Consider the following 12,663-nt stretch of genomic DNA (forward strand, 5'->3'; position numbering starts at 1 on the left):
TATAAATTGCCAATAAAGCAATTGGGAGATGGAAGGTGGGAGGGAGCCCCAGGCTGGAACTGAGCAGTTTCCCAGACTGAGCCGTCACAGAGGTGTCAGGTTCACACCCCCCCTCCCGGCACCCAGAGCCTGGCAACGCCCAGTTGCCTTGGCAACACAACATTTTGTCTCCAGGTGTAGTTCAACCGCACTAGGACCTCTGTGACTTGTGAGCTCCTCTCTGGCTTAGAGGGGGGGATGCTGACTGTCCACTGGATTGCCCAACCCAGACTACACAGGGGAGCAGACCTGTGAACAGCAGCATGAATCTCCTTCAGTTCAGATGACCTCCTTATCTGTGTATGGGGTTTAGGGGTGTTGAGTAAGGTGTACACCACGCACCTCCAGTGTCCAGAAGAGAGCAGCGTTTCCTTGAGCTCCTCAGCCCCAGCATGGCGGCTGTGCAGCGCTCTCGGTCTCGCTGCAGCGGGAGATGAATTGGAGCTGAAGCTCGCACAGCAGGAGGAAAGTCGCAAGAGGATCTTAACTATTTATTGGCCACTGGCCTAGTTTCTCCTGTTCACTGTGCCCGCAGGCAGGAAACACAGAGGCCAGGGGCCCCTGCTCCCCTGCGCAGAGTGATGGGCAGGTGTGGGAACAACCTGCGATCAGACAAGACCAGCCACAAACACTGCAGTGTCTCTGGCATTCGGTAGGCCTAGTGGCCAAACACACATACACACACACACACACACACACACACACATATATGCATTTATATATATATATATATATATATATATATATATATATATATATAGCTGTGTGTGTGTGTCTAGAGCTTGTGAATGTGAACCGTGTCAGTAGTAATCCTCTGTCAAAGCTTTGTCACTGAAGAGTCCTGTGTTTCTCTTTCCATTCCCTAGAATTAACCCCCCCGCCACACTCTCACACACACACACGAAAAGCACATCACTTGCTTTACCAACCATGACACAGTTGAGGCAGTGCCACCATGACAAAGCACCAAGCACAAAAGGGATCAGGCACAAACATGTCCATGTCTGCAAGGGCCCAGGGGCGAACTCTTGGGAGAGAGAGAGGGATGTGTGATGAGGTCAGTGTTTTCCAAGATCCTGTCCCAGGTGTGTCTTACAAGAACTCTGGTTAATGTGGCAATTAGACACCTCCCCCCCTTCCCTCTATCTCCCCGTCCCCTTCCTTCCCTCCCCTCCCCTCCCTCTCTTTCTCTCTCTCTTTCTCCCTCTCTCCCCCTCTGCCTGAGCCCAGCATGTCTCTTTCCTGTGTTCACGTGCGGAGCTGTTGCCGTGGCAGCACCTGTCCTTTGATGTTCAGCATGACAGGAGCACCTGAACATCAGGACTCCACAGAGAGAGAGGGAGGGAAGCAGGCAGGCAGGCAGAGGGGGAGGGAAGCAGGGAGAGGGAAGTAGGCATGCAGAAAGAGAGAGAGAGAGAGAGAGAGATAGGGTGAGAGAGGTGTAGAGAAAGGAGACAGAGAGGTTTTTGTATTATTGAATTCTGCTTTGTTATCTGTCCTTAAATGCGGACTTAAGTGCTTTGGCAAAACCACTTATTTTGTCTTGCCAGTGGAGCCCTGTTTGGAATCTGAATGTGATTCTGAAAGAGAGGTGAAGAGAGAGGCGGCTCCTGCCAGCCTGAGAGCTGGGGGATCAGGCCTTTATTTGCTTCCCGGGGTAACTCACAGAACACCCCCCCCCCCAGGTCAGGACAGTGGCACGGCCCCCTTCTCTCTCCATTCTTTCTTTCTTTCTTCCTTTCTTCCCTCTGTTTCTATATCCTCAGTCTGGCCTGACTGCCCATGCTGACGTCTCTCAAGCCCTCTGGGTGCTCTGTCCATTAGGTCAATTGTTTCCCAGACTCCTGAACCACAGCCTCTCTCTCTCTCTCCTTCTCTCTCTCTCTCGCACAGAGATACACACTAGCTGCTGCCGCAAATCGTACAGGCAGGATGCTGTGGTGAGCGAGAGGTGCATTGCTGAGTTGAGGGGCCCTTTATAGCCACTCCTTCGCTCACAGGTGGGTCTCAGGACAGACTCGCAGGGGCCGGGACGATCTGTGGTGTGAAGATTGACGAGCTGCTTGCATCTGCAACATGGCAGCTTGTGCTGGCAGCATTACAGGCCAAAAATGAGCCCCGGGTGATCTGGAGGCAGGGGTTAGGGTCCCTGTGAACTAAAGCTGTGAGGTGGGCTTGTGTTTCTACTGGGATAACTGGATATGCTGTGGGTGTGGCTTGAAATGTGTGTGTTGGCCAGTGGTGGGGCTCAGGCTGCTGATTGGCCTTAAGTCAAGATGGGGCAGGTAACCTGATGTGATGCTATGGGTCATGGTGAAAAGTGTCACCTTTCTGTGGGACTATGGGTGTTTCAGAGCTGGGTGGGGGTGGGAGGTTGCCCAGGCGTGGGTGACACACACTCACGCACAGCACCCAGCATCACCCAGCGGCTCTCAGAACTGGTTTGACAGAGCAGGGCTCTGTAGAGCCCTGTGAGGCAGAATGACAGAATGATGCCAGACTTCTCAATGGAGGAAGCTAGAGAGAGAGAGAGAGAGAGATAATGTGTGTGTAAGTTCAGACCTGGGACCCTTAATTGCCTTTTGCTTTAATTAGAGAGCGAGCAAGAGAGAGAGAGAGAGAGGGAGAGCAGGAGCGATGGTTAGTTTATGTTAATGAACCCATTACATGACTAATTAAACTCCTCTGTGGCGGAGTAGGGGCTGCGCCAGGCTGGGCTGCAGGCGCTGCGTGCCCTGCTGTGGGCAGAGCTTGACCCCGCAGCCCGGAGCCCAGAGAGGGATACAGTGCGCACTGTTAGAGCCGTAGAGGGGGGAGCCTCTCGGGGGGGTCCTAGAACAGATCGCCAGGGCGACAAACACGGGCTGCGTCATGCGTGAGCTCAGAGTCCATCTGTGTCTCCCCCGGCAAGAGAGAGAGAAGGGAAGTGCAGGGCATTAAACACTCTTTCTCTCTCTCTCTCTCTCTCTCTCTCTCTCTCAATCAGAATACTTTGTGTTGTTCACCACTCCCCCCTCCATCTGTCTGAACTGTTGCTGGAAAATTGGATGATAAAACACGGCCATCCACTTCCCACTGTGTGCGCCAGCCTATGGGCACTGATGCCCTCCTTTCAAAATGGGAGTGATAAAACAGTGCCCGCGCACCGCCCCAACCCCCTCCATCTCACAACAAAACACAATGCCCCCTCCAGGCCTCCAGGATCAGACAGAGTAGCGAGTGGAGGAACTGAGATGCTCCAGGGAGCACAGGAGGCTGGCAGGGCCTGGCCAGAGGGCAGGGGGCAGGGGGCAGGGATACCCAGCCCAGCTCTGTGACACAACGTGAACACAGCGCCTCCCACCCCCACAAACCAAACCACTAGGTTGGAGTGCCAATCGTTGAGCAGATCATTAAATTTAGGCTGTTAGTGTTTTCTGCCTGGACCTCAGAGGCCCCCACACAGTGAGACCCCACAACCAGTCCCCACAGTGAGCCCACACCACCAGCCTGCACAGCGCTTTCCTGCGCAATCCAACAGCAACGAGTCACAGCAGCATCACAGCAACTCAGCAGCAAGGACGATTAATGAATTGCTAACTTAGTTAAGGCTGTAAATAAGTAAACACATTCTCACACACAATCTGTAGCCCAGGCCCTGCCCAGACACCACACTTCTCCATCCCAGCCTCAGGCTACAGAGCCATCATTACAGCAGTACACCTGCCTGGCTCTCCCGCTGCTCTCCTCTTTCACTGAACTCCAGAAGGCCAAGCATACTGACAAACAAACAAACACATAAATAAATAATACATTACAAGCTAAATTTAACATAGAGACCGATCTGGATGTGAACAGTCAGACATCACTGTGCAGAAAATTCTTTCATTTTGCTCTCACTCTCACTCTCTCTCACCCTCTCTCTCGCCCTCTCTCCTTCTCCCTCTCTCTGTGTGCCAGCCTCGAGGGTGTTGTAGTTATTTTTCTTCTTGTTCTTGTTCTTGTTCTATTATTTTATTTTATGATTAGATGGTCTCTGTGTCCCAGTCTGTCCTGGGCTGTTGAGGCCTGTTTATGCAGCATCTGCAACAGGGTTGAGCTGGAAGTGACTGTCCCTCTCTCTTCCACTCACTCTGTCCCCCCCATCTCTCTCTCTTTCTGCCCCTCTCTCGGTCTACCACCCCCTTCACTCTCTCTTTCTTTTTCTCTCTGTCTAAGTCTCTGTGCTGCCCGGAGAGCCCGCAGGCGGCTGTGCGTGCACTGACACGCAGACTCGACACACAGACACTGCCAACTGCACACAGCTGACAAGCAGGCAGAGAGAGAGAGAGAGAGAGAGAAAGAGAGAAGTGAAGAGCTATGGAGGAACACAGAGTCAGATTAGGGATTAGAGTTCCCTGACTTATTAATTTTCTTTTAAATGTCTCTCTCTCCAAGTACAAACGTCTCGTCACCTGAGGGAGCTGGTGAATGCTCAGAGGGGGGTCCCGGCCTTTGGGGATCCTGAAGTACCAGTGGATCTGTATGTCTTTGCTCTGTTGAAAAAAATCCTAGCAGCTGCAGGGAGAGAGAGGGATATAGAGAGAGAGAGAAAGAGGGAGAGAGAGAGAGAAGCATGACGTGAGGCGGGGAGACACAGATGGCAGCTGAGTGTCCAGTCCTTTTGGATAAGGCACAAACATTTTCAGCAAGAGCTGCCTGTTGGCATATGGTACCAGTCCCTGCTGCCCCTGGAGAGGGATGCCACCCCCCCCTCCCCCAGCCCCCCAGCCCCCCAGCCCCCCAGCCCTGGCCTTGGCTGGCATCCTGCGCTCTGACACCCTCTGCGGGGCTGTGGGCACTGCTGCTCCCGCGGCCCAGTGAGGCTTGGGCTCTGCAGGGCTGCAGCCTCAAGGACAGAGGTGTCGAACCTCTGGGCACAGCTGTCACCTTGTGAGTCAGAGTCCGGGCTCAGGAACTGCACAGGCAGCTGCTGTAATGATGCTTCGGACACACTGACACACACAGACTTACACACACAGTCACACACTCATGCACACACACAAGAGGAATCAAAACACATTGCAAGAGACAGGAGGGGAACCTGACATGTAAATAATGACAACGACAGAAGAGACAAAATGAAGAACCTCCAACCTCTCTCTTCTCCTCCCCTCTCTCTTGTCCTCTGCACTTCCTGTGCAGTTGAAAGCTGAGTGGGTGCAGAGTTGACAGCTCTCTCCCCTGCCATCTCAACTCTGTTTCAATCTGCCGGACTCTCCTCCGCTCTGTGCCGACGGCTGACTCAGTGCTCAGACTACTCTGAAATTAATATAATTGACAGAAAAAGGTACAGTTTAATGAGCCATATTTACTAAACTAAATGAAATAGCATGGTTTCAAGAAAGAACTGTTCCCGAAAACCACTTCCAACAATGCACAGGGCAGAGCGAAGAGCCATTGAATATAGGGCAGGCTCTGCTGCAGCAGCAGGGAGGGGTGAGGTGGCATGGAGGTGCGAAGAGGCAGGGAGGGGCGGGGAAGGGCTGAGTGTCAAGAAGAAGCCAGGTGGCAGAGCGGGGCAGGTCATGGCAGAGCAGGGCAGGGGTCCCTGGTGCGTTCCCACACACAAAGGCCCTCAGCCAGGAAGGACAAAAAAAAGAAAAAATGATCAATAATTGATAGTGCTATAGCTGAGCTCTGCCTCCCTGCTGCTGCAGTTCAGAAGCAGCGCAGGGCTGAGGGCCGTGTGTGTGTGTGTGTGTGTGTTTCTCTATGAGTGTGTGTGTGTCAGATAGGTAAAGGCTGTTCCTAGCCTGCTCTCTGGCAGGACGTGTCAAACTCTGCAGTGGAGACACACTGAGTCGCTCCAAAATTTTAATATGAATATTTAAATGTTACTTGTTTTACCACACAGTCAATCCTGAATCCTCAGGCTTTTGCCACCAGCCAGTAAGGGCAACCAGTAACTGCTGTATGAGTGTATCAGTGTGTGTGTGAATATAATTGTGTCAGTGTGTGTGTGAGTGACTGTGTGGAAAAATAAAAATGTGTAAGCTGTAAGTCACACTGGATAAGGGCGTCTGCTAATAAATAAATTTGAAGAAAAACATGAATAATCTTTCACTTAATAAGGGCCTGAGGGTGTGAGAGCCTCAGTGTTCCACCTGGGTGTGGGAACACTCTGGGACCTATCTGTCTGTCTGTCTGTTTGTCTGTCTTCTTATTTGTTTCTGTGTGTCTCCTCTCTATGTTCTAGTATTTTGTCTCACCTTACTCTCAGGCCCCTGAAAACACCCATTCTCCCCCTGTCTCCCCCTCACTCTCTCTTTCTACCTCTCTCTCTTTCTCCCTTTCTCCCTCTCTCTCCTCATATTCCTCCGTCTCCATCAGTAGCTTCCACAGTGTAAGTCTGTCTTCTTCACTCTCAGTGCATTTTCCTGACAGGCAAATCAAGCCAACTGTCAGTTCTGGGAGTGTCAGATCCCAGGTCTCAGAGCAGCAGGCCTGGCCGCCAGTCAGGGCCAGTCAGCGCTCCTGACACTCAGCTGCCTGCACGCCTGGGTTTCGCATGTCCACTGTGCTTTTTTTGGTATTTCTTTCACTGCTTACTTTCTTTCCTTCAGCTCTTGCAGTCTGAGTCTCACAAGCAGGCTGAAACAAACAGCAACAGCTATAAACACACACACGCACACACACATGCACGCACACACACGCACACACATTCTCTTACTGTGCTGTGTAGAGGCTGGCAGTGCAGGGTGTCAGTGTCATGGCCTCGGTGTGGGAGTCTCACAAGCCAGGGCCTCGTACTGCGGTCAGCACTGTGAGTAACCCACTGTGGGGAGCCACACAGGGCTTCGAGGTGGACACTGCTGACCCTTTGGCCTCCAGCCCTGCTTAGACCTGACCACTGAGACCCCAGGAATATAGACTCTGAACTGCGGTCAGAGGCAGCACCCCTGGTACTGTGCTGTTGACCAGAGGAGTGAACCAACCCCTCTCTCCCCTGGACAGCGTGCGTGTCCTGGCTGTAGGTTCCTGACCTCCTGGACGCTGCTCTCTCCTTGGCTGGGCTGCTGAGCTGGACAGCTCACAGAAAGAGCCACACAGGGACACAAAGCTGTCTTTCTTTCTTTCTTCCTTACTTCCTCCCCCTCTCCCCCTCCCCTTCCTTTTTCATGTCCATTAATAATTTACTGCTCTGTCCATTAATCCACAGTGCGCCAGGCCCTGCCATCTCCTCTGCGGTATGGGCTGACAATGGGCCCTGTAGCTGGGGCAGCAGGCTGGACAGCGTCTCTTGTGTGCGTATCTGTGACTCTGGAGTTGGTGTCAGTCTCACAATGGACAGTGGTGGTTGATCCCCCCCCAATTCCCCTCCAGGCCTGGCACAGTGCCAAGCAAGCCAGCCAGCTCCCTCTCTCCCCCTCTGTTTATCATTCTGTTTCTCACTCTGGCCAAGCGTATCGGGGCCCCCCCCCCACCCCAGCTTCCCATACAGGAGGCCCCAATCCGTGCGGTTCACAGCAGCCTTGCAAACTGGTGGCAGAGCGCCGGCCAGCCTGCCATCCACATGCTGGGTCTATGGGATCCACGCTGTGTCTGTTTCACTCGTGCAGTGTGCATTACATGCACATGCGCTCGTGTCACATGGTCGCAGTGTGTGTTACATGCACATGCAGTGCAGCTCAGGTGCTGTGTGGTTGGCCCCATTTTAATTAAGCTTGTCACAATTGATACGCAGCACTGCAAGACAGTTTGGACTCAGAACCCCCCCACCCTGCCCCCTGGCCTGTCTGTCACATGCATGTTAATGACATGTGAGCGTCAGACCCCACTGGGCATACCTCTGAGCACCTGGTCCAGCTCAGCCACCAGCCAGCAACGAGACAAGCAGGGGGGTCCCGGACGTTGTGCGGCTGATAAAGGCGCAGGGGCTGGCCTATGTGGTCAAGAACTTCCAGGCTGCTGGCAAGAAAGTGAGTTTTATGAACCGCTTTTATTTTGCCAGCAGCCTGAGACCATTCGGCCTCTGTGCCATGGATAACACCAGGCCGCACTCGTGGGATCCCCCGCCGTTCTACAGGGCACTCCGAGCCTTGGCGCTCGAAGTAGGCCTCCATAAAGTCGTGCTGGCCTCCTGGGATTACAAGACCATCTGTAGTCAGATGAGATCTACCCAGGAGACCAGCCGGACAGAAGATTTCCCTCCCGAAACCTGCTGGTTTATCTGGGCTAACGCTACGCACGTTTGCCTCACAAATACGCAGAAAGATGTCTCCTGGATGGCTGTGAGTCGGTGTCTCCCCACCCGAGTGTTCATGCACAGAAGAGGCCTAGCCCCTTATGACATCTGCCCCTACAAGGGTTGCCTGGAGAAGGAGAAGGAGGCTCACGTCTTTAGGGATTGCCCCTCCGCCTGCAGGGTCTGGCTCCTGTTTTCTCCATTCCTCCACAGGTTTGCCGTTCCTGTGCGGGCGACCGCCCAGCAGATCCTATATGGTCCAGCCAGGGTACTGATATCTTCTACTCTGAGGTGCTGGTGGCGTGTCGTCTGCGCAGTGAAACAGGCCCTGTGGGAGGGATGGAACATCTGCTTATTCAACAAGCAGGAGCTGGACCCAGTCGTCATCGCGCGGAGGGGCATGGTACTAATTAGGGACTATGTCAATCTGGAGGTCCATCAGAGGGGCAAGGAGGAAGCCTTTAAGAACTGGCAAATACAAGATCTGGGGAGCTCAGGATCTCGTGATGGGACCCACCTCTGGGGACGGCCATCTCCCCCTGCTGGAGCCCGAGTCCAAGATCTTCAAACCATTTTTATAAAAAGATTGTTTTTAAAAAAAAAAGACTTTTAAAAAATGAATTTTTACTGTTTTTAAAGATTTAGTTGATTTTAAAAGCACTAGTTGTTTGGGTTTTTTGGTTGTTATGTTTTTTTATTTGTCAAATACATCGACCGTTTGGATTTTAATTTTAAATGCATCGGACTGTTTTGGTTTGTTTTTTATTTTATCGTTTTATTTGTTTTTTGCTTTGTCCATTGCATTTTCATTTATTTTCAATGTATTTGACTATATTGTTTATTTGTTTAATTTGGCAGTATTGCCCTTATTCACAAGTTTATTTGATTTATTGCACGTTTATTTGAGTTCATGTATTTTGTTAATCACATTAAGATTTTAATTTTTTTTAAGTGATTTTAGGAATTGATTTTAAAAATTTTAATCATAAGTATTAAAATTTTGAATGTTTTTATTATTGATTTGTAAAATACTTAACCTAATAAAACAGCAACGAGACAGTGTGGCGTTTGTGACAGTGTGTGTAGTTTTAATATGTGGCAGAAAGGTAGGTCCCTCTGTTTTCCATGTGCTAAAGATAGTCTGTGTTTGTTTTCTTGATTTGTTTTGTGTACATTTAAAGCATATGGGAGTGCATTTTGAATATACACTCACCTAAAGGATTATTAGGAACACCATACTAATACTGTGTTTGACCCCCTTTCGCCTTCAGAACTGCCTTAATTCTACGTGGCATTGATTCAACAAGGTGCTGAAAGCATTCTTTAGAAATGTTGGCCCATCTTGCAGTTGATGGAGATTTGTGGGATGCACATCCAGGGCATGATGCTCCCGTTCCACCACATCCCAAAGATGCTCTATTGGGTTGAGATCTGGTGACTGTGGGGGCCAGTTTAGTACAGTGAACTCATTGTCATGTTCAAGAAACCAATTTGAAATGATTCGACCTTTGTGACATGGTGCATTATCCTGCTGGAAGTAGCCATCAGAGGATGGGTACATGGTGGTCATAAAAGGATGGACATGGTCAGAAACAATGCTCAGGTAGGCCGTGGCATTTAAACGATGCCCAATTGGCACTAAGGGGCCTAAAGTGTGCCAAGAAAACATCCCCCACACCATTACACCACCACCAGCCTGCACAGTGGTAACAAGGCATGATGGATCCATGTTCTCATTCTGTTTACGCCAAATTCTGACTCTACCATCTGAATGTCTCAACAAAAATCGAGACTCATCAGACCAGGCAACATTTTTCCAGTCTTCAACTGTCCAATTTTGGTGAGCTTGTGCAAATTGTAGCCTCTTTTTCCTATTTGTAGTGGAGATGAGTGGTACCCGGTGGGGTCTTCTGCTGTTGTAGCCCATCCGCCTCAAGGTTGTACGTGTTGTGGCTACACAAATGCTTTGCTGCATACCTCGGTTGTAACGAGTGGTTATTTCAGTCAAAGTTGCTCTTCTATCAGCTTGAATCAGTCGGCCCATTCTCCTCTGGCCTCTAGCATCAACAAGGCATTTTCGCCCACAGGACTGCCACATACTGGATGTTTTTCCCTTTTCACACCATTCTTTGTAAACCCTAGAAATGGTTGTGCTTGAAAATCCCAGTAACTGAGCAGATTATGAAATACTCAGACCGGCCCGTCTGGCACCAACAACCATGCCACGCTCAAAATTGCTTAAATCACCTTTCTTTCCCATTCAGACATTCAGTTTGGAGTTCAGGAGATTGTCTTGACCAGGACCACACCCCTAAATGCATTGAAGCAACTGCCATGTGATTGGTTGGTTAGATAATTGCATTAATGAGAAATTGAACAGGTGTTCCTAATAATCCTTTAGGTGAGTGTATGTGTTTCTGTCATCCTTTTATTAACTTTATGTAAATATAGATACGTGTCAGACACACAGCAGACTGATATCAACCTTTCCGTTGGTTTAGAACAGAGACATAGCCTCTCCCACGCACACTGATGTACACCCCGACGCAGACACAGCCCCCTCACCTGCCCAGAGCAGCGCCGTGGCTGCCGGCTCCTCTGACACACACTCACACACACACAGGCACGCTACGCCGACCAGGGCTCACAATTGATCCGGAAACAAATTACCTAATTGCTTTGGGCAGACGTCAATCAATGGAAACGATTCAATGTGGGAGCAGATCTGGTGTTGCCAAATCTGTCTTTTGAATAATTTATGTTTACATGCATGCAATTAAATAATACAAATAATACTAATAATAATAATAACACAACACAGTATATATTCACTATTATTTACTTCTCCGAGATGGTCAAAGCTTCAACTCCAGCCCTCAGCCCTGGCCTTGGGGGGGGGATGTGGAGCAGCAGGATCAGCCTTCCTCTCCAGGCTTTGCAAAATAATGACCATGCAGTGCCATGGAGCAGCAGGATGGCTGTAATTCAATTATTATTATTATTGTTGCTCATTATTATCCTTACTGAACCATTCTATGTCTGTAGTTAGTTAGTTAAGTGAATTGCGGTGCACGCTGGGTAGACTCGACTGTGGGAGCTGCTGCTTGCCCCCTCGCAGCTCTCTCACACACACACACACACACACACGAACGCATGCACGCACGCACACATGCACGCACACGCACATGCACATGCACGCTTACAGAGAGAGAGGGTCAGGGATGTAGATACACATACAGCCTGTGATGATATTGATGTAATAATAGTTCTGAATTGTGTAGATAGTTGTACTCAGTCAGTGTATCATTTAGTCAGTCCACAGTCCTGTCCCAGGGAGCTGCACAGGAGCCCTGTAATGCCACCTGCAGAGAGCCTCTCCACGTTCGTCATGTAGTCTTGCCATGCGTGTCTGAAGCTCCCATCCTGAGTGTGTGCAGGAGGGCAAGGGGCTGCTTATGAGAGAGAATTATGCATACAGTGACCCCCTGCCTCCACCCCCCCCACCTCACCCTCAACAACCCCCCCTCCCCTGGAGCTACTATACCACACACTGACTCACCACCTGCCAGGGCTGTCTCTTGTTTGACTGTTTTAATTAGTAGAAAATTGATTAATTCATAAAGTCCGCGCGGTCTCGGGTCACACGCCACGCTGGTGATCAGGCAGGTTAATAGCAAAGAGACAGATTGCGTTGCTCATATCTCGTAATGCTCGTATTCTGTTTCTAATTCTTCCTTCTCTTCTATGTCCTCTTCTTCGCCGCATACTTCGCATGTCTTTACGGGGCAAGGGATCCTCCAGGACAGGTCTGAGGTGCGAGAGGAAGACATGGGCCATGCGGACCGCCACATCCTGTGTCACCCAAAGCCTCTCAGTGATGTTGGGGCACCAAGGGGTTAAAAAAGAGACATGGTTATTGGACAGTCTGCCTGCTGCCTCTGTAGGAGCTAATTTAATTCCAGCCTTATGTTCGCAGACAGAGCCTTCTATTTATGAACAAAGCTCTGATGATTCTCTCACAACTGACAGACTTTCAATGCGAATCAAATTTGATTCATCCGGTTATGATGGCGTGGAGCTTCTGTGATTTAATTAACTACGTGGACTCATTTCCTTTTGGAATCAAAAGAACAACACAGAGACACACACACACACACTCACAGACTCACACACACACTCACATAGTGTGTAGAGGTGGCTGTCAGTGACTGGGTTCTGTGAGGACAGAGCTGTGACGTGTTTGAGTCGAGAGGAACAGGGAATCGGGTCAGTTAGAGCTGCACCTCGCCAGGCTCTGCTCCCATTATGCCCCCACACCCCCAAAGAAAGGGAAACTGAAACACAAAGCATTACGAAGTGCCTTTTGTGCTCCATTATGTGCTTCGTCTTTGTTTTTTTATTTTATTTATTTCGTTCCC

Source organism: Amia ocellicauda, chromosome 3 (assembly GCF_036373705.1).
Source record: "Amia ocellicauda isolate fAmiCal2 chromosome 3, fAmiCal2.hap1, whole genome shotgun sequence".
In the NCBI taxonomy this organism is placed as follows: Eukaryota; Metazoa; Chordata; class Actinopteri; order Amiiformes; family Amiidae; genus Amia; species Amia ocellicauda.